Genomic DNA, 24,280 nt, shown 5'->3' with positions numbered 1-24,280 from the left:
AGGAGATAGCTGGCTATCTTCTGCTGAATAACCTGGTCAGTGGCTAGCCCAGGCAACAGCTATGTCAGCGCCAATATTACATTACATTAGTGATTTCTATTCTGCAATTACCTTGCGGTTCAAGGCAGATTACATAAGAAGTTATTTAGACATTTCCAGAGGTATTACATAGTGGAGCGGATTGCTACAGAGGATTGAGATGATTCTTGCGGGTATTAGTTTGTCTTTAAGGATTTCTTGATTTCTTTTTATTTCTTTTCTGAAAGTTTTGTAGTCTGGGGTCATGATCAGTAAATTGGAGAATTGGTAGTCTAGTTTTGCTGCTTGTGTGGCTAGAAGGCCATTGTACAGTTTTTTTTAATTTGATGTCTCTGACTGGAGGGTGTGTGAATGGTGTTTGGGTTCTCCCATGTCTGGTAGTGGTAGTTTGGATTAGGCAGTTGTTCAAGTAGGCTGGGCTGTCTCCACTTATGGTTTTAAATAGTAGAAAGTAGAATTTGAATAGTATTCTTGCTTGTATTGGGAGCCAGTGTGATTCGAGGTATGCCGCTGTGATGTGGTCGTGTTTCCTCAGTGAATAGATAAGTCTCAGAGCTGTGTTTTGTACTATTTGTAGTTGTTTTATCATGGTTATGGGGCAGGGGAGATAGCGGATATTGCAGTAGTCTAGAACAGTGGTTTCCAACCCTGTCCTGGAGGACCACCAGGCCAGTCGGGTTTTTAGGATAGCCCTAATAAATATGCATGGGGCAGATTTGCATGCCTTTCACCTCCATTATATGCAAATTTCTCTTATACATATTCATTAGAGCTATCCCAAAAACCCGACTAGCCTGGTGGTCCTCCAGGACAGGGTTGGGAACCACTGGTCTAGAAGACCTAGGACTAGGGACTGGACCATGATCTGGAATTGTTTTCTGTCGAAGAATTTCCAAACTTGCCTTCTCATGACTATGAATGATTTCTGTATTGTTTTGTTGTTTTGGGGCTGCATGGTGCAGCATCTGACTATCATCATTCCCAGAAATTTTAGAGTGGGTTGAATGGGGTATGTGATAGAGTTTATTACTAGGTTTGTTATGGTTGGGGATTTGTTATTTTCGAGGAGTACGAATTTTGTTTTGTCTGGATTCAGTTTCAGTTTGTGATCTTTAATCCACTAGAATCTTTCTAGTGTTCTTGTAATGTGTCTGTCATAGAGGGCATTGGTTGATCAAAAGGAAGGAGAATGGTGATGTCGTCTGCATAGCTATAGGAGGTTAAGCCTAATTTGTCTAGGCAGGTGCCGAGGGATGCAATGTAGAGGTTGAAGAGTGTTGGGGATAAAGGTGATCCTTGGGGTATGCCGCAGGGGTTGGACCATGGTTCTGATTTTTCTTTGTTTGTCTTTACTCTGTATGTCCTGGATTGCAAGAGGGGCCAGATTCACATAGACTGGAAATTCAATGCTGATTGAATTTTTTGGGTCCACCACTGATTGAAGCCTCCCATGGTCCAAAAATTGGGTCCTATGTTGCCATGTGTATTCAGTGTGTAAATACTATCACATTATTTATAGAATTGGATACCTATGAGTCATTAGCAAAGGGCATTAGCATAATTTGGTATATATGCACATATGCACTTAGGTGTGAACTGGTGTAAATGATCATGCATAAATGTCAGAGATATGCATACAATAGTATTCTATAAGTTGTACATGTAATTGAGAGTCCTGTTCATGCTCTGCCCAGAATCTACCCATGTGTCTGCCTACTCTTCAACTATGTGGAGAGTGTGGCACAGCACTTAGAGCTACAGCCTCAGCACCTCATGCTGCTCTTTTTAACCCTGGGCAAGTTGCTTAATCCTCCACTGTCCCAGGTACATTAGAAAGATTGTGAACCCACCAGGACAGATAGGGAACATGCTTGAGTACCTGATTTGCAACACGTTCTGAGCTCCTTTGGGAGGATAGGCATAGAAATCAAATAACTAAATAAATAAATAAATGTGCTATGTAAGATATGGTAAAAGGTAGATTCAGTAAATGGTGTCCACAGTTAGGCGCTGTGATGATCCACGTTAAGCTAGTATTCTGTAAAAGGCAAAACAACGTTTATAGAATACAAGGTTAACGTGCATTTTGCCGCATAACATCACACCGAATTTCTAGAACATCCTTGAGCTGTCCGTGCCCCCTTTGAGGTTGTATGCTAAGAAATTTAGGAACACATGTTGTAAAAATAGGGCATAGGACAGATCCTTTCATAACTCCTAATGACTGCCAATGAGAGTGCTTGTTAATGAGCAATAAATGATTGTTAACATCTAATTAGCTAATTAGTTTATGTGGGGATCTGTGATCCATGCCTAATGTGACCATATATCTCGTTTTGAATGGGACCATTCTATTTTTAGATCCCCCTGTCCCGTTGTCCCCACGCACAGTTTTGAGACACCGAAATGTCCCGTTTTCAGAGACAGAGTCCCGAAGCTGTGCGTGGGGACAACGGGACGAGCGATCACTTCCCTTCCCTCCCTGGACCAAAGGTGAAAGACAGGAAGCAGATGCAGGACTATGGGAGGTGCAGAGGAGGAGAGATCCTGAGGAAGAGCAGAGAGATGTAAGATCATAACAGAGGAGGGAGAGAGAGGGAGACATGGAACAAAGGTACAAAGAAGAACTGACACTGAATCTGGGGAGGGTAACAGAGGGAAAAGAGGGAGAGACCTGGACCCACAGAGGATGGAGCTGGATAAAGAAAGAAAGAAAGGAAGGAATATTGGATGCACAGTCAGAAAGAAGTGCAACCAGAGACTCATGAAATCACCAGACAACAAAAGTAGGAAAAATGATTTGATTTTCAATTTAGTGATCAAAATGTGTCAATTTTGAGAATTTATATCTGCTGTCTATATTTTGCACTATATTTGTCTATTTTTCTATAGTTAAAGTAATCTGTCTTAACATCTTTGAAAACCCCCAAATATAAATAATTAACATTTTCTCTGCATACAGTGTGCTTTGTGGGGTTTTTTTAATTTTATGGTTACTATTATGAATTAATAAGATATTATGTATACATGAAAAATGAATGGAAGAAATTGGGGGTGGGATTAGGGGTAGGGGCTAGGGTGGGATTGGAGGCTGGATTGAAAATTAATAGATTTTCTGTTTTAATGAAAAAAATAAATGGTCACGGTATCCATGCCCGACTTTGGGTGACCTGACAGTAGGCGATATTTATAGAATAGCAGCACTGTTCCCTCTGAGCTGGGTGGGAGTCATCTATCTGCATCACTGCCAGTGGGTGGTAGTGCTTCAATACTATGTCTTCGATTCCCAGGGGACAGACAAGTTTCCTGGAGTCCTGCAGAGCTTGGCAGTCTCTCACTGTTAAAAATATGATAGTGAAAGGAGGCTGCTACCTTTCACTATCTGGAAATGACAATGCAACCACAACACATATGCTGTATCAAATTATTCTTTATAAGTAATAAATCAATACTCAGCTTTCATAATTGACATTTAAAATGATTATACAGCAATGTGCCAAGAGAAGGAATCGGCCAGAGACTAGTAGTTGAGCAGTTTCAGTTCTCTCTGAGTCTGGTTCTTCATTCTTGGCCTTTTATCCCTGGACCTGGAATGTTAACTTTGCCACCTTGATTGGTGGTTAAATTGTTATTTTGATTGGTTGTTTTACACATTTGCTTGTGTCATTACAAGGCTTGGGTGTTGTCTAAAAAACAACTTCCTTATCTCCCTTGACAGTCTATCCTTGGTGCTAATTTCCAGGCTCTCTGAATATGGACCCCCGCCCTCTGGGTGGTCTCCTTCTGCTTCATGGGTGTTACTGTTATCAGCACTTTCAGCATGTTGTGTACTCAGAACATATGAGCTTTTCCAGTGCCACCTTGCGACTATCTTTCCATGCCACATCACTATCTTGTGACCAGTACTTCTGCAAGGAAATTTCTCCACTAGCAGCTTGGATGTTGCCAGCCTATGGGGCAATAATGAAGTTTTTATAGAACCCATTATGTTCTTGGCTTGCTTTTATTATAGGCCTTGTCCTTTAGCTGTTTGCCCCAGGGTCTCCACTGTTGGTTCTTCTCTCATTAGCATCCCCCCACTGGAAGGACTATAAGTGGAGGACTTCCGCTCAGCTTAGAGAGAACGGTGAACAGCACTTAGGCAGATTTTTGGCATTTATGCACATAGGTACAATGTCAATATATTAATCATTGAACCCCAAATATCAAGGTTGATCAAGCTGAGATCTTAGATAAATAGGGGCATATAGCTATAAAGCTCCAAGTTAAAATGTCCCACATCAATAATAATAAAAACCTTAGCGCGCATGTACATTGAAATTCCGTGCCTCCGCTTGCGCAGTAGAATAGAACTCTCTCTGTCTGCCAGAAGCCTATAGCAGTTTCCCCATTGCCCTCCCTCGGTGATGCTGCGAGCCCGGAGCCAGTGGTGACCATCACGGTAGCGACTCCCCCCTCCTACCCTCTCTCCGTCTGTTGAGTTAACCCCGGATGAGACCAAAAGGAAAAGTAAAAACAACTGCTGCCATGTAAGAGAAGGGGGCTGGGGGCAGAAAAGGGGATATGTGTGAGAAGGAGGCTGCAAAAGTGAAAAAAGGGTGCTGGGGCTGGAAGCTGAAAGGAAAAAGATGGGAGAAGGGGGGCTGTGGGGGCCTAAAAAGGGGTTTGGAACTGGGGCTTAAAATAGAGGATATGTGAGGGAAGGAAGCTTTAAAGGGGGGTTCTTGGGAAAAGAGACCTGGTGTAGGAGGCTGTTAAAAGACAGTTCGGAGAAGAGTGCTGGAGCTTGGAACTGCAAAAGGTGAGTTGTGAGAGAAGGGGTCTGGGTCTGGATTTTGGGGCTGAAAAGGAAGACAGGTGTGATAAGGAGACTGGGGCTAGAACTGAGGGCTGGACGAGTAGATATGAGAAGGGGGTTAGGGTTGGGGACTATAAAAACGGAATGTATGAGAGAAGGGAGCTGGGGATGAAAAAAGGGGGCAGTGGGAGAAGGGGGCTACAAAAAAGGGAACATGTGAGAGAAAAGGACTGGGACTGAATTGTTTATTGTTTATTCAGTTTTTTGATTAAACGCTTTTTCGAAACTACAAAGCGTTGTACAAGGTTTAAAATAACATTTAAACAAAAATATAACAATTAAAACATACTTTTCTATGAAAACTACAAGACTGACGACAATTACATACTAGGTAAATACGGACCAACAGACCCATGGACACAAATAGGAAAAGGGGGGGGGGGGGGAAATAGAAAATGTGAGGAACATTTAAGATAAACACAAAAGGAACTGGGAAAGTAAATGTAAAAAAACAAACAAAAACAAAACCAAGTATAGGTTAATCTCTAAAATACAATAGATCAGTTAAAAGCATCTTTTAAAAGGAAGCACTTTAAATTGCTTTTAAAATTTTTAAAGTTTTTTTCCATTTTTAGGTATAAAGGAAGAGCATTCCAGATCATAGGGGCTGTCACAGAAAAAGTGGAGGTGCGACGTGTGCCAATAATTTTTGAAGACAGGAGCTGGAAGAATAAGTGAAGGTTGATGGGGAAAGGGGGAATGGAGAGGGAGTTCTATGGAGGTGAAGGATAGAGAAAGGGGACAGATTTTTAAGTTGGTGAAAAAAAGTGAAAATAGGGAAGGTAAAGGGAAACGGGAGCCTGAATATGGGTGTAAGACATAAGAAGAAAGCCATAATGGATCAGACTAATCTTTTCTAGCACCCGTTAATTTAACGGGCTATAATACTAGTTCATTATATATTTTAAAAACCTATTTAGCAGTGCAGGTGTGTAAAGCCTGTTCTAACTTTCTTCTAGAAAACTTTGCATAATTTAGAGTACAGGGTACCATATTTTTTGCTCCATAAGACGCACTTTTTCCCCAAAAAAGTGGGTGGAAAAAGGGGTGCATCCTATGGAGCGAATACCCAAATCCCCCCTCCCCTTTACCTTATTTAGATTGCTGCCGTTGCTCGCCCTTCGCACTCCGCTGCTGCTACTGGTTGCTCACTGCCGCAGAAAGTAGAGGAAGGGAAAGGACAGGCAGGTGCAGCGATTGCACGCCGCCGGCTCAGAAGCCTTATCCCCAATGTCAATTCTGACGTCGGCGAGAAGGTCTGGGCCAGCCAATGGTTGGCCCGAACCTTCTTGCTGATGTCAGAATTGACGTCGGGAGTAAAGCTTCTGGGCCGGCGTGCAATCACTGCACTTGCCTGGCCCTTCCTAGCAAGTATCAACATCTTCTGTCGGGTGCTGCAATGAGCCAGGAGTCCTCCCCCCACCCGCTACTGCTGCTTCTTTGTCGTTGGGCGTAAGGCTTCTGGGCCGGCGGTGTGCAATCGCTGCACCCGCCTGGCCCTTCCTAGCAACATCTGTTCCGGGTGCCGTGCTGCTGAGCTAGGAGTCCCGTCCCCCCCCCCCCCCCGCTGCTGCTGCTTCGTCGACATGTCCTTACAGCAGCAGCAGTTAGAGGTAATTAAATTGGGCGGGCAGGTAGGCAGGCTTGGGGGAGCAGTGGAAGAGGACAGAGGCTGGAAGGCAGTTAGAGGAACTGGAGGGAGGGAGGGAAGAAGGGACAATTGTTGGGCTTGAGTTGGGGGGGAGGGAGAAGAGGACAAACACTGGAAGGCAGTGAGGGGGCACAGGAAGGAGGGAGGAAGGGATAATTGTTGGGCTGAGGAAGGAAAGCAAGAAAATCACCAGACAATGGGGAGAGGAAGAGGACAAAGGCTGGAAGGCATTGAGGGGGACATAGGAGGGAGGAAGGGACAATTGTTGGGCCTGAGGAAGAAAGGAAAGAAATAAATAAATCACCAAACAATAAAGGTAGGAAAAATGATGTTATTTTCAATTTAGTGATTAAAATGTGTCAGTTTTGAGAATTTATATCTGCTGTCTATATTTTGTACTATATTTGTCTATTTTTCTATAGCTATTACTGAGGTAACATTGTATGTTTTAAAAAGGCATCTGCCTTGATATCTGTGCCCTGTCCCTGCCTGCCCTATGCCCAGGGCATAGGGCAGGCAGGGACACTAGAGGGGGGGACAGGGTACAGAGCCTGGCAAGGAGAGTGGGGTTGGGTGCAGAGCCTAGCAGGGAGAATTTGGTTCAGAATGTTTTTTTTCTTGTTTTCATCCTCTAAATTTAGGGTGCGTCTTATGGTCAGGTGTGTCTTATGGAGCGGAAAAATATGGTAATTAAGTATTAAGATGTACTGAAAAATGTGATAACCTACTGTATCTCAGACAGATCACGTGTGCTCTTCGAGCTGCAATGTGGGTCTTAAGATTTCTTTCTCCATCCAGGCTAGCTGTGGTAGTATAAGAGCCATCTGCTCTAGCTGAAGACTGTGAAGCCCTGCAAAGGGACCTAACGAGACTGGAAGACTGGGCAAAAAAGTGGCAAATGAGTTTTAACATAGAGAAATGCAAAGTCATGCATGTAGGGAAAAAGAACCCGATGTTCAGCTACAAAATGGGGGGAACACTGCTAGGGGTGAGTAACCTTGAAAGGGACCTGGGGGTGATGGTCGACACATACCTGAAACCATCGGCGCAGTGTGCAACAGCCTCAAAGAAAGCAAACAGAATGCTGGGCATCATCAAAAAGGGTATCACAACCAGGACGAAGGAAGTCATCATGCCGCTGTATCGCGCAATGGTGCGCCCGCACCTGGAGTACTGTGTTCAATACTGGTCGCCGTACCTCAAGAAGGACATGGCGGTACTCGAGGGAGTGCAGAGGAGGGTGACTAAACTGATAAAAGGTATGGAAAATTTCTCATACGCTGACAGGTTAAAAACGCTGGGGCTGTTCTCCCTGGAGAAGAGGAGACTTAGAGGGGACATGATAGAAATCTTCAAAATCCTAAAGGGCATAGAGAAAGTGAATAAGAACAGATTCTTCAAACTGTGGGGAGCCACAAGCACTAGGGGTCACTCGGAGAAATTGAAAGGGGACAGGTTTAGAACAAATGCTAGGAAGTTCTTTTTTACCCAGAGGGTGGTGGACACATGGAACAAGCATCCGGAGGAGGTGATAAGCCAGAACTCTGTATAGGGGTTCAAGGAAGGTTTGGATAGGTTCCTGGAGGATAAGGGGATAGAGGGGTACAGATAGAACTTGAGGTAGGTTATAGAAGTGGTCAGAAACCACTTCACAGGTCGCAGACCTGATGGGCCGCCGCGGGAGCGGACCGCTGGGCGGGATGGACCTCTGGTCTGACCCAGTGGAGGCAACTTCTTATGTTCTTCTTATGTTCTTATGTTCTTAAGACAGCAGCACTATATTGGCAGGAAAATTTCATCTTTGGCTACTCTCACAATATCACCCACCCTAATATTTTTTGATCTGGTTTTCACAAGGCCACCACTTCGAACAACATATACTGGTGCTCCATTTACTTCATTGTCTGCTTTGTGCTGTAACCAGTCCTCATAACCCTATTTTATGGCCTTTACTGTTATTACAAAGAACAATGGAAGTCCACTGGTCACAGGACTTGTAGGGGTATCTATCATAAGCTGAACAAGAAATATAATACGAAAATAGAAATTGGCTATTCTTCTGAACTGTTCAAATAGATTTTTAGAAACAAAATTCCATACTGTATACTTGGATGATATGATTCTGTTGTCTGCAGATTTCTGGGGTGTGTAATGCCCATGTCGTGGAAACCGATTTGCTTCATGAATTGTTTGAGTTTCACTAGAATGTGGTGGGCCAAAACCCAGCTGCTGCCAGACCCAGTGCAACATCGCAGCAGCTGCGAGCTGTCCGCCGTCCTGAGGTGCTCAGTCCCAGCTCTCCATGGCTGCGTCCCTGGTGTGGCTCAACGGCCGCTTGGCACTTCCTCCTCCAGCCACCAGCCTCATCCTTCCCCTGACGCCCATCTGTCACTGAGGCGAGCAGACCCGCCCACCTGGAAGTGCAGCCGGGGGAGGCGGAGCTGAGCAGAGAAAGCGGCCGAGCAGCACTTGGAGAACCACAGTGGACAACGGCGGTAACCCAATCCTGTCAAGCGGGGTAGGCATTTTATATCTGATGGTTGGGGGATATTATATTCACTCCATAAGACGCACCCTTATTTCCACCCACTTTTTTGGGAAAAAGTTAGCATCTTATGGAGCGAAAAATATGGTAATAAGCATATTTGAAAAATGGAAACAAAGAATATGATGACAGAGAAAGCAGGAAAGACCGATTAAGCCTTCAAATTTCACTTCCTGTTGTTATATCATAGTCTTGACTTGGTCACTAGTTTTGTCCCTTATCCAACCAATCTGAGTTTCACAATTCTATAATGAATATGCACGAGACAGATTTGAATGTACTGCTTTCACTGTATACAAATTCTTCTCATGTATATTTTTTGTGAAATTTATTTTTTTTAAAACCAATAACTGTCTGGGTATGCCAGTAAGACTGGGTTGAGAAAGTCTGCTCAAAGCTCTCATGAAGACCAGCACAATATAATACTTTACTGTGAATACAATAATGAATTAACAAAAAACAGGAGACACAAAGTTATATCAGAAAATGTATCTTCATCTGCTGGTTGCAGAGAGGGAAGTATATATAATCACGGCAGTATTTTCTCATTTGTCCTCTTCCTGGTGGACTGGATGTCTCTTCCTTCTTTTGCCTCCTTCATCCTTAGCACAGATGTCTTTCTGGAGTGGATAAAGGAAAATGCAATTACATATGAATGTTACAAAATAATGAAACAATAGCCAAAGGTGGTTATGTTATGAATAACAGCTATACCTAGTGTATAACACAACTAAATGACAATAGAACAATAGTTTTCAATCTGGTCCTCATTACCCACTAGCCAAATCTTCCCTTTGCATATTCATTGTGGCCCTTGGTGCAGTAAAGGAGGGGCAATGGGGACAGATTGCCCCAGGCACCACCACCTCTTCTCTTCCCCCTGCCCGTACTTTCTGTACCTCTTCATATCTTTGCTGGCCACAAGCAGCATCTCTTACTTGCTGCTTGCTCCAGCCTCATCCCTCTCTCTGATGTCACTTCCTGTTTGTGGGGCCCAAGAGGTGACTGCCTGACTATCTTCATATTAAAGAATTGTTTTGTTTAGAGTGGTAAAGACTATGTATGTGCTGGGATGAACATGAACTCTTAACTAAGGTGACAAAAGTGAACTTTTTTGTTATTTAAAAATTTTATTTATAACCTGCTTTTCCCAGAGCGGCTCACAAGTATAAACATACTTAATAAAAAATACATAAAATACATATAAAACAATCACACAAATAAACTTTCTTTGAAGGAGAGGGGAAATGAACTGTACTCTTCTTTCAGCAAAATACTTTTCTGCTTTTTTTTGTTGGTTAATTCTGAGAGTTTTGGCAAAATCATTTTTATTGGCAAAAAAGCAAACAAAGGCATGATTTACAATGTACAGCTCTTTGCAACTCACCAAACTCCCCCAACCCCTCCCCCTCAAGTATCTCAATATCAAGAGCTGAGATGAGCAAACACACTATCTTAATAGCCTGGTTACAAGTGCAACAAGTTATGTCACATTTATGAGGGAAAAGAATCCCCCAAAGGTCTCCAAGTCAAGCTAAAGATCCTCCACTTAATTGTATCAGTAGGTTGAATTTGTGTCCTTTCCAGCTTTAACAGAGTCAACATCAGTAAGCACCATTGTGATCTGGTCAAAAACCAGCACCCTTATGAGACTAGCCCTACCAGCGCCCGTTCTTGTTCAGCAGAAACTTGTCTTGAATCCCTGGAGGGTGTTTTCCCTTATAACAGCCTCCGGAAGAGCGTTCCAGCTTTCTACCACTCTCTGGGTGAAGAAGAACTTCCTTGTACGGAATCTATCCCCTTTCAACTTTAGAGAGTGTCCTCTCGTTCTCCCTACCTTGGAGAGGGTGAACAATCTGTCCATATCTACTAAGTCTATCCCCTACTGCAGAAGTAGATCCCGAGTCTGCAGATCCATCTTGGGCTGGATCCATCACTGTATTCATATCCCCTTCCACTATTAAGTTCTGTGACAGATAAAGAGAACACAGAGTGAGAGGAGGTTTTGAAAAAAAAGGAAGATCCCTGATTAGGGCCATAAACAACCAATAAAATGACTTAATGTCCTAGAAATTGGAGACATAACAAGAGATACCGGCATCCCACATTTTTCTGCTAAAGCTCTGCCTTACATTGAGCCGATTTATGAATAAGGACAGCCACCCCTCCCCTGCGGCCTCCAGAAGAGGAGTAAAAGACTTCCCCAACTCAGCCCCACTCAAACAGGTCTCCTGCAAGCAAGCCACATTGGCCCTAAGCCTGTTGAAAGCCTGTAGTATCTTACTACATTTGATGGGAGATGTAATGCCACCCACTTTCCATGAAAGGAGATGTCCCCGATTAGCTCTCAGGATACAGCAAGAGCCATGTACCAAATATATATGCCCCAGAATCCAAAGCAGGAGTGCTCAGCCCTCACTCCAACCATCAAAGAACAAAACATAAGAAATATACTCATCCACTCACTCATACGAAAGATTCTACTCACTCCTTCACAAACTACCATAAAACAATACCCTCCCTACTGCCCTCCCATCCTCTCCCACCTGAAACCCATCCCCAAACATACAATGAACCACCCATGAAGCTCCAAACACATCACCACCCGGGGTGAGGGTCACACTTATATGCAAGAGCCTGCACCCACACCAGTGTAGCAAATGCGAGCTGAAATGGCATAACACCCGCATCAGCGAACAAAGCTTAGTAGTAATTCCTATTGTTCAAAAACAACATGCAAAAGTCCATAAAATAAAAAAAATCAAGATAATTGTTGCAAATGTTCTTGGGCTGCTTCCATGAAATCCAACACCTACCAGACTCCATTAAGCTGAACCTTCAGGATTGCTGGATAGAGGAAGAGAAAGCTGATCTTCTTTTCTGCCAAATATGAACAAATAGGCTGATACCAGCGAAGCCGGTCTTGCAAGGCCTGTGAGTAATCCTGAAAAATGTGCACTGAAGAGCAATCATAGGAGAGAGAGTACTGCTTCTGATAATAGGCATGCAAGAGCTCCACTAAATGGAGATAATTGTGGATCTTTACCACCACCACTCTAGGAAGATACCGATCACCTCCATGGAAATGAGGATGAAATACTCACGTGGATTAAAAACTGGCTGGAGCATAAGAAACAGAGAGTGGGGGTAAATGGACAATTCTCAGACTGGAAGAGCGTCACCAGCAGGGTGCCGCAGGGCTCAGTGCTTGGACCTGTGCTCTTCAATATCTTTATACACTATCTGGATATTGGTATGACGAGCAAAGTGATTAAATTTGCGGACGATACGAAGTTATACAGAGTAGTGAAGACACAGAGGGATTGCGAAGATCTGCAACATGACATAATCAAGCTCAAGAAATGGGCATCGACATGGCAAATGAGGTTCAATGTGGATAAGTGCAAAGTGATGCATGTCAAGAACAAAATTCTTATGCACGAATACAGGATGTCCGGGGCGGTACTTGGAGAGACCTCCCAGGAAAGAGACTTGGGTGTTCTGATCGACAAGTCCATGAAGCCATCTGCACAATGTGCTAAGGTGGCGATAAGGGCGAACAGAATGCTAGGAATGATCAAGAAGGGGATCACGAACAGATCGGAGAAGGTTATCATGCTGCTGTACCAGGCCATGGTGCGCCCTCACCTGGAGTACTGCGTCCAGCACTGGTCGCCATACATGAAGAAGGATACGGTACTACTCGAAAGGGTCCACAGAAGGGGCTGGAGGAGTTGCCGTATAGTGAGAGATTAGAGAAACTGGGCCTCTTGTCCTTTGAAAAGAGAGGACTGCGAGGGGACATGATCGAAACATTGAAAAAACTGAAGGGAATAGACTTAGTAGAGAAAGAGACTGTTCACCCTCTCCAAGGTAGGGAGAACGAGATGACACTCTCGAAAGTTGAAAGGGGATAGATTCTGTACAAATGTAAGGAAATTCTTCTTCACCCAGAGAGTGGTAGAAAACTGGAACGCTCTTCCAGAGTCTGATATAGAGGAAAACACCCTCCAGGGTTTCACGACAAAGTTGGACAAGTTCATGCTAAACTGGTGAGATTGGACTCATTTGGAGCACTGGTCTTGACCTTGGGGCTGCCATGTAAGCGGATTGCTGGACAGGATGAACCATTGGTCTGACCCAGCAGCGGCAATTCTTATGATCTATCAACTCTAAGGGGCCATTCAAAGTGGAGCAGACCATACGGGAAGGAAAGTTCTTTGGCTAGTCGCTCCTGCAGTACAGTACCCAATTTTCATTCGGGGAGGTGTTCCAGCAGGCCAACAAACTGAAGATTATCATTTCGGGATCTGTTTTCAAGATCTTCTAATTTGCTGGTATGCTCCCAGATCAGCATATCCAAACAATCAAGCTGTTCCTCCGTTGTGTGTGTCAAATCCTTTATGGAGGCCATACGTGTTTCCAACTCACCAGTGTGATGGACTGTGTCTTCCAGCAAAGACTCCAAGTGCATCAGTTGACCCAATAATTTCTCCATCTGCAGCTGTAACTCTCTGGTAACTGCTGAGGTGAGTTGGTGTAACTGGCTGTCGGTGAACTCCAACGATGTGGCCAATGTAAAGGCCGCCATATTGCCTCACCGTGGCGGACCTTGTCTTTGTCTTTTTTTTGTAGCTTTTTCTGGCCATCATGCTTCGAGTGGAGGTAAAATATTTGTCCATAGAGTATTAACAAAACTAATGCAAACTGGAGAGTGGTGGAGCAAGAAAAGTGCTGATTAAAGATCAATGCGGTGCAGAACCCTGGGAGCTGCAGCAAACCGGGTATGCTCTTCTCACTGCATCACGTGACTCCTCTAATTTTGAGAGTTTAAAAACTGATTATCAAGAGAAAAATACTCCTGGAGTATTGGGAGATTTTAGAGTGGGAAAACCTGGACCAGCTCACTTGCAGCCATGGATTGAACTTCTAATATTTTGTGTTTCTTTGTGGTGTGAGCGTTTTTTTTTTTTTGTTTTTTTTTTTTTCTCGTTGCCTGGTAACGCTGTGGAGTTTTACAGCCAGAGGATTTACTACTACTACTAATTATTTCTAGAGCGCTACACAGCGATTTACAAACTGACACTTTGAGTGAACTATTACTAAAGTGAGCGAGTAGAAGTTGTGTTCCAGTGAAAAACAGTCTGGGCAAGCAGGGCATTAAAAACCTGGAGTGCTGCTTTGGATTCTATTCTGAAAGGCTTTAATTCACAAAATTACCAATGATTGGGATGGTGTGGAGTTAAAGCAGAAGGAGGGACTTTTTCTTGATACAGCCTTCGGGCGAAACATGCCGGAATGACAGGTCCCTTCCCGATAACTACTGACAAAGGGAAAACTCAGAAAAGATAAGTTGAAAGATTATTTATTTATTTATTCAAGCACTGAAGTCTAGAAGCACTAATGCACTAAAGCACTTTATATAAAACATAACGGTCTGATGAGGAGGCTAGTGCCACATAGTATTTGGCCACTCAAACCAATTGGCTAATACTGGCACTTCTGAAGACCAATGAATAAGTAAAAATTATAAATGAACATGTTATGGCGTATTTAAAAAATGCTGTCACAAGGATAGAAACATGATGGCAGATAAAGGCCAAATGACCCATCTAGTCTATCCATCCGCAGTAACCATTATCACTTTATCTCTCTGAGAGAGCCCACGTGCCTATCCCAGGCCCTTTTGAATTCAGACACAGTCTCTGTCTCCACCACCTCTTCTGGGAGACTGTTTCATGCATTTCCCACCCTTTCTGTAAAAAAAAGTATTTCCATACATTATTCTGAAGCCCATCACCTCTTAACTTCATCCTATGCCCTCTCATTGCAGAGCTTCATTTCAAATTAAAGAGACTGATTCATGCGCATTTTTACATTACATGGGTATTTAAACATCTCTATCATATCTCCCCTCTCCCACCTTTCCTCCAAAGTATACAGCCTGAGATCTTTAAATCTGGCTCCATACGCCTTATGATGAACATAAGAAAAACCTTACTGGATCAGACCAATGGTCCATCAAACCCAGTAGCCCGTTCTCACGGTGGCCAATCCAGGTCACTAGTCCCGTCGCCAAAACTCAAGGAGTAGCAACATTCCATGCTACTGATACAGCACATACCATTTTCGTAGCCTTCCTCTGGACCGACTCCATCCTTTTTATATCTTTTTGAATGTGTAGCCTACAGAAATGTACACAATATTCTAAATGAGGTCTCACCAGAGTCTTATATAGGGGAATCAATACCCAGTGGCGTACCTAGCATATGTGACACCCGAGGCCCATCATTTTTTGACACCCCCCCCATCTATATGAAAAATATGATTTTTAGTAACAATCTACATATCGTACAAGAGTGTTCCTAGGAAAAGGCAGCATCTTAAACACTGCAGTGAGTACTAGAACACCAACACATACATTGTAAAACTAAACGAACCAGATCCTGTACAGTCGATGCTATCAGAAAGCCATGTCCCTTTCATACACACAGACAGATAAACCCTCGCCCAATATGGAATAATCACAAACTAAAAATAGAAATATGTAGACAAAAGTTAAACTGAACTGCCAAGAAACCAGACTCTGCATACAATGCAACACCACAACACCACAAAATCAGTAATACATGTCCTCTAATACTGTGGAAAATATAAAGACAGTAGATGTAAATTTGAAAAAACTGATACATAACAATCACCACTTTACAAATTAACAAATAAAAATAAAACAAATAATGAGAAATAAGAAAATATCATTTTATTGGACTCATCCCCGTAAGCTTGGTTCTCATCCCCACAAACCACCTGATTCCATCCACACAAGCCTTGAATTGTTTTATATTGAACTTATTATATTAAAGTATAAAAAGAAACAATATTCTGTACAATTGTCAATTTATAAATCAGTGTCTTCTCCCCACTCTCTCTTCCCCATTTCCCTTCAGCGTCCTCAGCCTTTCGTTTCTCCACTTTCCTTCAGCGCACGCACATAAAAACAAGCAAGTAATTTTATATCATTTTCATTCTATTCATTCATAGAAATTAAAGTCTAAATAATGCCAGTCACATAACAAAACATGATTTTACAAAAATAATTCCCTTCACAGTCAAGCCTGCAAGGATTACTAGATGTCTTTCAGCAGCTCCCCTCCCTCCCTCCCCCTTACCTTTATGGCCAAGTCAAAATGATCTACCAACAATAAAATTTTAAAAACACAAAGCACACTGTACGCAGAGAAAATGTTAATTATCATTTATATTCCGTGGGTTTTCAAAGAGGTCAAGGCAGATGACTTTATGCAATGTCACCTCAGTAACAACTATACAAAAATAGACAAATATACCCCCTCTCTTTTTACTAAACCGTAATAGTGTTTTTTAGTGCAGGGAACTGCGCTGAATGCCCCATGCTACTCTTGATGCTCATAGGCTCCCTACGCTAAAAACTGCTATTGCAGTTTAGTAAAAGGGGGCCATAGTGCAAAATATAGACAGCATATATAAATTCTCAAAACGGACACATTTTGAAAATAAAATTGAAAATAAAATAATTTTTCCTACCTTTGTTTGGTAATTTTATCAGTCTCAGGTTGCACTTTATTCTTCTGACTGTGCATCCAATATTTCTTCCTTTCTTTCAGCTTCCTGTATGCTTCCTCTCCTCCAGACCTCATTCCCTCCCCCAACTTTTTCTTTGTTTCATCCTGTCTCCTTCTTTCTTTTTCTCTCCATGCCCTCTTTCTTTCTGTATGTCTGTCTTTCTCTCTCTCCGTGCCCCATTTCTTTCTTTCACCCTGCCCCCTTTCTTTCTGTATTTCTCTCTCTCCGTGCCCCATTTCTTTCTTTCTTTCACCCTGCCCCCTTCTTTCTTTCTCTCTCTCTCTCCCCATGCCCCCTTTCTTTCTCTGTTTGTATTTCTCTCTCTCTCCATGCCCCATTTCTTTCTTTCACCCTGCCCCCTTCTTTTTCTCTCCATGCCCCCTTTCTTTCTGTCTTTCTCTCTCTCTCCATGCCCCATTTCTTTATTTCTTTCACCCTACCCTTCTTTCTTTCTCTCTCCCCATGCCCCCTTTCTTTCTGTCTTTCCATCTCTCTCTCTCAGTGCCCCATTTCTTTCTTTCTTTCACCCTGCCCCCTTCTTTCTTTCTCTCTCCATTCCCCCTTTCTTTCTCTATGTCTGTCTTTCTCTCTCTCTCCCCATGCCCCATTTTTTTTCTTCCTTTCACCCTTCCCCCTTTCTTTCTTTCTGGATCCCTGTCCCCCCTATCTTTCTTTCTGGCTCCCTGTCCCCCCCTTTCTTTCTTTCTCCCTGCCCTCCCCAATGCCACCACCATTTGGAAACATGCTGCTGCCACCGCCACCGGGGAAAGGCTGCCACTGGCCATTGGAAACAGGCTGGCGTCGAGTTCTCCCTCCCTGCTTCTCTTCCCCGCAGGCCGACCAACTCTCGCTGCCCGACGTCAATTCTAAAGTCGGAGGATGTTCCGGGCCAGCTAGGCAGCGATTGGCTGGCCCAGAACGTCCTCTCCGACGTCAGAATTGACATCGGACGGCTAGAGTTGGTTGGCTCGCGGGGAAGAGAAGCAGGGAGGGAGAACTCGGCACCGGCTTGTTTCTGATGACGGCAATGACAGCCTTTCCCCAGCGGCAGCCTATTCCCCGGTGAGTGGCCAGCTGTGCATCCCCTTGGGCCGTGCACCCAGGGCGGACCGCCCCCCCTTGGTACCTCCTTTTTCCAACTAGCCATACCTCTCCCTATGCAACCTAGCATCTTTCTAGCTTTTGCCGTCACCTTTTCAACCTGTTTGGCCACCTTAAGATCATCACATACAATCACACCCAAGTCCCGCTCTTCCGTCGTGCACATAAGTTCTTCACCCCCTATACTGTACCATTCCCTCAGGTTTTTGCAGCCCAAATGCATGACCTTGCATTTCTTAGCATTAAATTTTAGCAAATTTTAGCAAATTTCAGACCATTCTTCAAGCTTCGCCATGTCTTTCTTCTTGTTATTCACACCATCCAGCGTATCTACTCTATTGCACATTTTCGTATCATCTCCAAAGAGGCATATCTTACCTGACAATCCTTCAGCAATATTGTTTATAAAAATGTTAAAAAGAACATGCTCAAAAACAGAACCTTGAGACATACCACTGGTAGCATCCCTTTCCTCAGATCAATCTGCATTGATCACTACACTCTGTTGCCTTCCATTCGACTACCGTATTTTCACGTAGATAACGCGCACCCGTGTAAAACGCGCACACGGGTATAGCGCGCGGAAAACACAAATTTATGTACAGAAATTTTTATATACCGCACACACCCGTATACCGCGCATGCTGCCTGACTCTCCCGTCGCTGCCCGACTCTCCTCTCCCCCTTGAAGTCCTGTCCCCACCCTGAAAACCTGATGCCCCCCCCGACGTCCAATTCACCCCAACGCAGAACCGCTCACACCCCCACCCCGAAGGACCGCTCGCACGCACCCGCACCCCCACCCTGAAGGACCGCTCGCACCCCCACAGCCTCCCGAACCCCCCCCCATCATGTAGAAGCTCCTACCGGTGTCCTGCTGCTTTCTCTTGGCGGTCCCGGCCCTTCCGTGAGCCCTGCGCCTGCGCTGCTTCCTCTTCTAGTGGTCGCCCTTTTTCTAACGTCAAGCACTCTTGCCCCGCCGACTCCCCGACTCCCCGACACGATCGGGGCAAGAGGGAGCTCAAGCCCTCTTGCCCCAGCCAACCGCGGCACACCCGACACGATCGGGGCAAGAGGGAGCTCAAGCCCTCTTGCCCCAGCCAACCGCGGCACACCCGACACGATCGGGGCAAGAGGGAGCTCAAGCCCTCTTGCCCCCCCCGACATGATCGGGCAAAAGGGAGCCCAAGCCCTCTTACCCCACCGACTCCCCAACTCCCCGACAATATCGGGCCAGGAGGGAGCCCAAACCCTCCTGGCCACGGCGACCCCCTACCCCCACCCCGCACTACATTATGGGCAGGAGGGATCCTAGGCCCTCCTTCCCTCGACGCAAACCCCCCTCCCCCCCAACGACCGCCCCCCTCAAGAACCTCCGACCGCCCCCCAGCCGACCCGTGACCCCCCTGGCCGACCCCCACGACACCCCCACCCCCCTTCCCCGTACCTTTGTATAGTTGGCCGGACAGACGGGAGCCAAACCCGCCTGTCCGGCAGGCAGCCAACGACGGAATGAGGCCGGATTGGCCCATCCGTCCCAAAGCTCCGCCTACTGGTGGGGCCTAAGGCACCTGTGCCAATCAGAATAGGCCCGGGAGCCTTAGGTCCCTCCTGGGGGCGGGGCCTGAGGCACATGGGCCCAACCCGACCATGTGCCCAAGGTTCCGCCCCCAGGAGGGACCTAAGGCTCCCGGGCCTATTCTGATTGGCCTAGGCGCCTTAGGCCCCACCAGTAGGCGGAGCTTTGGGACGGATGGGCCAATCCGGCCTCATTCCGTCGTTGGCTGCCTGCCGGACAAGCGGGTTTGGCTCACGTCTGTCTGGCCAACTACACAAAGGTAAGGGGAAGGGGGGTGGGGGTGTCGTGGGGGTCGGCCAGGGGGGGTCGCGGGTCGGCTGGGGGGGCGGTCGGAGGTTCTTGGGGGGGCGGTCGTTGGGGGGAGGGGGTTTGCGTCGAGGGCAGGAGGGCCTGGGATCCCTCCTGCCCGTAATGTAGTGCGGGGTGGAGGTAGGGGGTCGCTGTGGCCAGGAGGGTTTGGGCTCCCTCCTGGCCCGATATTGTCGGGGAGTTGGGGAGTCGGCGGGGCAAGAGAGCTTGGGCTCCCTTTTGCCCCGATCGTGTCGGGGGAGGGCAAGAGGGCTTGAGCTCCCTCTTGCCCCGATCGTGTCGGGGGTGCCGTGGTTGGCTGGGGCAAGAGGGCGGGAGTGCGTGCGAGCGGTCCTTCAGGGTGGGGGTACGGGTGCGGGTGGGAGTGCGTGCGAGCGGTCCTTCAGGGTGGGGATGCGGGTACAGGTGGGAGCGCGTGCGAGCGGTCCTTCGGGGTGGGGGTGCGGGTACGGGTGCATGCGTGCAGTCCTTCGGGGTGGGGGTGCGAGCGGTCCTGCGGGGGGAAGGTGAATCGGACATCGGGGGGGGGGACTATGTAAAAAAAATTTTGTACAACGCGCTCACGCGTATACCGCGCAAGGTTATGCACGGTTTGTAAAAACACGTATAACGCGCGCGTTATATGCATGAAAATACGGTAGTTCTTGACCCAACCTGTCACTTTGGGACCCAACCCGAGAGCAATCAGTTTATTTATTAGATGTCTGGGCAGGCGCCTGGATCTTCCTTTCCTTCAGTTGCAGCGGTGGCGGGCAGGAAGCAGCAGCGGGGACCGGTCGTTGGGGGGGTTGAATCGGTGGTAGGCCAGGCTTCAGTGCTGGAGGGAGGGAGGCAAACAGGCAGGCTGGCTTTGGTGTGGCAGGGAGGGAGGTAGGCTGGCTGGCTTCGAGGGAGGGGGTGGGACAAAAGCTGGAAGGCAGTGAGGAAGACAAAGGAAGGAGGGAGAGAAAGAGGCAGAGAAAAGGGGGGAGGGGGAAATTTGTAAGCAGAATAGGGAGAAAGGCCTGGACCAAAGGTGAAAGACAGGAAGCAGATGCAGGACTATGCGAGGTGTAGACAGAGGGGGAGAGACCTTGAAGAAGAGCAGAAAAATGCAATATCATAACAGAGGAGGGGGAGAGAGGGAGACCTGGAACAAAGGTACAAAGAAGAACTGACACTGGATCTGGGGAGGGTAACAGAGAGAAAATAGAGAGAGACCTAGACCCAAAGGGGATGGGGCTGGATGAAAGAAGGGAGGAAGGAAGGAATATTGGATGCACAGTCAGGACTCATGAAATCACCAGACAACAAAGGTGTGAAAAATGATTTTATTTTCAATTTAGTGATCAAAATGTGTTAGTTGTGAGAATTTATATCTGCTGTCTATATTTTGCACTATAGTTGTCTATTTTTCTATAGTTGCTGAAGTAATATTGCATATTTTACAGTCATCTGCCTTGACAACTTTGAAAACCCCCCCAAATATAAATGATAATTAATATTTTCTCTTCGTACAGTGAGCTGTGTGGGGGTTTTTTTTTTTTTTTTTGCAAATCTTTATTGATTTTTAAACTTTGATAGTGCAAAACAAATTATAAATCATACAAACTGCATAAAAATACACTATTAACTATGCAATTATTACATTAAACAATAATTTTCTCCCTTATCTTAATTATTAAAACAATAATACATATGATATGATTTCAGTATTATAATGAAATAAATTAGCTCCTCAAAAAATGTCCCCCCCCACCCCCCACCCTCCCTGGATGTGTAAGGACTCTAATGGAAAAAGAAAGAAAGAAACAGTGCGCAGCAGCCTCGAAAAAAGCCAACAGGATGCTGGGCATCATAAAGAGGGGCATCACAACCAGGACGCGGGAAGTCATCATGCCATTGTATCGAGCGATGGTGCGTCCGCATCTGGAATACTGCGTTCAGTATTGGTCGCCATACCTCAAGAAGGACATGGCGGTGCTTGAGAGAGTCCAAAGGAGAGCGACGAAACTGGTAAGAGGGCTGGAACACTGCCCATACGCCGAGAGGTTGGATAGGCTGGGACTCTTCTCCCTGGAAAAAAGGAGGCTCAGGGGAGATATGATAGAGACCTTCAAGATCATGAGGGGCATAGAGAGGGTGGATAGGGACAGATTCTTCAGACTGAAGGGGACAACAGGTATGAGGGGGCACTCGGAGAAACTGAAGGGAGATAGGTTCAAAACAAATGCAAGGAAGTTTTTTTTCACCCAGAGGGTCGTGGACACTTGGAATGCGCTGCCGGAGGAAGTGGTCGGGCAGAGTACGGTACAGGGATTCAAACAGGGATTGGACGGATTCCTGAGGGACAAAGGGATCGTGGGATACTGAGAGAAGTATCCAGGAAATAAGTATAGAAACCCGACCAGGTCGTGCATGTGCAAAACCGGAGGGTTAGGACTTCGATGGGAAGATAGGACTTCAATGGGAAACCAGGGTGGCAAGGGGGCCCCTTCTGGTGATTCAGACAGGTGACCTGTTTGGGCCGCCGCGGGAGCGGACTGCTGGGCATGATGGACCTATGGTCTGACCCGGCGGAGGCACTGCTTATGTTCTTATGTTCTTATAATGCTAATTATAATGCAATAAAATTAGTCAATGGACTCCATACATCATTAAAGGACTTATTAGTCCCCAAACGTTCTGCCATTATCCTTTCATACTTATACGTGGTACACACAGTTACCCACCAAAAAGTAAAACTAATCCTATTACGAGTAATCAGTTAAACCCCTATTCCTATCAATATCAGGAAAAGGCGCCTTTTATACTTATCCAAAGTAGGTTTAACATGAAGTAGCGTACCACATATTACCGCCTCATATGACAAAGGGATAGATGATTCAAGAATGAGATTAATTTGTCCTCAAATTGACTTCCAGAAACCAAGTATCAATGGACAAAAATATAACAGATGATCCAAAGTCCCTATATTAATATGACAATGCCAGCATCTATTAGATTTAGAATTGTCTATTTTTTGTAAACGAACTGGGGTAAAAAATCCTATGCAATATAAAAATAACCATGCTTGTCTCATAGATGCTGACGCTGTACATTTCAATCTCCAAGTCCAAATTCGTGGCCATCGAGATACAGAAATATACTGTTTTATCTCGATGCTCCAAATTATCTCTAAGACTATTTTTTGGCTTCTTATTTAAAAATTCAGAAATCAATTTGTACCACTGGGTGGCCTGATGCCCTACTAGATCTGTCTGGTAGCAGAGGATCTGCAAGCTGAAATAAGTTTTTAAATTTTTTCATTCAGGGAACCCAATCTGAATAGCCTGCTTCAACTGCAACCACCTATATTGTTGAGACTTTAAAATGCCAAATAATTGTTGCAGCTGTGAAAAATCAAGCAGTTTTCCATTAGACATAACATCATCTAATGTCCGAATACCTGCCTGCATCCAATTCTTCCAGGCAATCCCAGCACCGCCTATTTAAATCTTGGAGTTTAACCATAAGGACTGCAAAGTATCAATAAATTCAATTGTTTTCCATGTATCCAATAAAATTATGTTGTCCTTAGCATATCTAGGTAATCTGATACTTAGTACATGAGATAATCACATAGGGGACATAATCTTCCATTCAAGATATAGCCAATCCAGCAGATGTTCCATGAGCTCAGGTAGGATCCAATACATATCTTGACGCATTATATAGGCTTGATAATACCTATAAAAATTGGGAAAATTTATCCCACCCTCCGCAATTATAAGAACATAAGAACATAAGAAGTTGCCTCCGCTGAGGCAGACCAGAGGTCCATCTCGCCCAGCGGTCCACTCCCGCGGCGGCCCATCAGGCCCATTGCCTGAGCAATGGTCCCAGACTATCCCTATAACCTACCGCTACTCTTATCTGTACCCCTCAATTCCTTTATCCTCTAGGAACCTATCCAAACCTTCTTTGAAGCCTTGTAACGTGCTCCGGCCTATCACAGCCTCCGGAAGCGCGTTTCATGTGTCCACCACTCTCTGGGTGAAAAAGAACTTTCTGGCATTTGTTTTAAACCTGTCTCCTTTTAATTTTTCCGAGTGCCCCCTTGTACTTGTGGTTCCCCATAATCTGAAAAATCTGTCCCTGTCTACTTTTTCTATACCCTTCAGGATCTTGAAGGTTTCTATCATGTCTCCTCTAAGTCTCCGCTTTTCCAGGGAGAACAGCCCCAGCTTTTTCAGTCTGTCAGTATATGAGAGGTTTTCCATACCTCTTATCAGTTTAGTTGTAAAGATCTTATCAGTTTAGTTGTAAAGATTCTAAAGCAATTTTTACATTTTTCCCAAGCCAAATACATTTTGTCAGAATACTATTTAGCTTTTTATAAAAGGACCCTTCAAAATAAACTGGCAACATACCCATTTGGTAGCAAACTACAGGCAAAATCATCTTTTTGACCATTTGAACTCTCTCCCACCAAGACATTTCCGTGACCTTTAATAATAAGGATTTTTCATTTACTTTCATCGTTTCTTCCAATGTACTTTTTATCCAAATCCCTAAATATTTTATACCATCTTCCTTCCAAATAAAAGGAAACGGATCAAATAATCCTTTTGCACA

At 45.1% G+C, this 24,280-nt stretch overlaps 1 protein-coding gene across 3 annotated transcripts in view; it reads right to left on the bottom strand.

The window, feature by feature from the left end:
* Nucleotides 1-24,280, bottom strand: part of SLC22A3 (solute carrier family 22 member 3) — a 236,507-nt gene that overhangs the window by 6,000 nt on the left and 206,227 nt on the right. Inside the window, exons 13-14 of one of the 3 annotated variants that reach the window (XR_004538947.1) lie at nt 10,931-11,060; nt 9,502-9,713 (exon numbers count right to left, since the gene is read on the bottom strand). The exons of 1 other annotated variant lie outside the window; for it this stretch is intronic. The gene's annotated coding sequence lies outside the window, so the exon portion shown is untranslated. Of the gene's footprint in view, nt 1-9,501; nt 9,714-10,930; nt 11,061-24,280 lie in introns of those variants that run through there. One more of the 3 variants, XR_004538946.1, reaches the window with a different exon arrangement.

This window comes from Geotrypetes seraphini, chromosome 3 (assembly GCF_902459505.1).
Source record: "Geotrypetes seraphini chromosome 3, aGeoSer1.1, whole genome shotgun sequence".
Taxonomy (NCBI): domain Eukaryota; kingdom Metazoa; phylum Chordata; class Amphibia; order Gymnophiona; family Dermophiidae; genus Geotrypetes; species Geotrypetes seraphini.
This window is presented reverse-complemented; position numbering and strand designations above follow the sequence as displayed.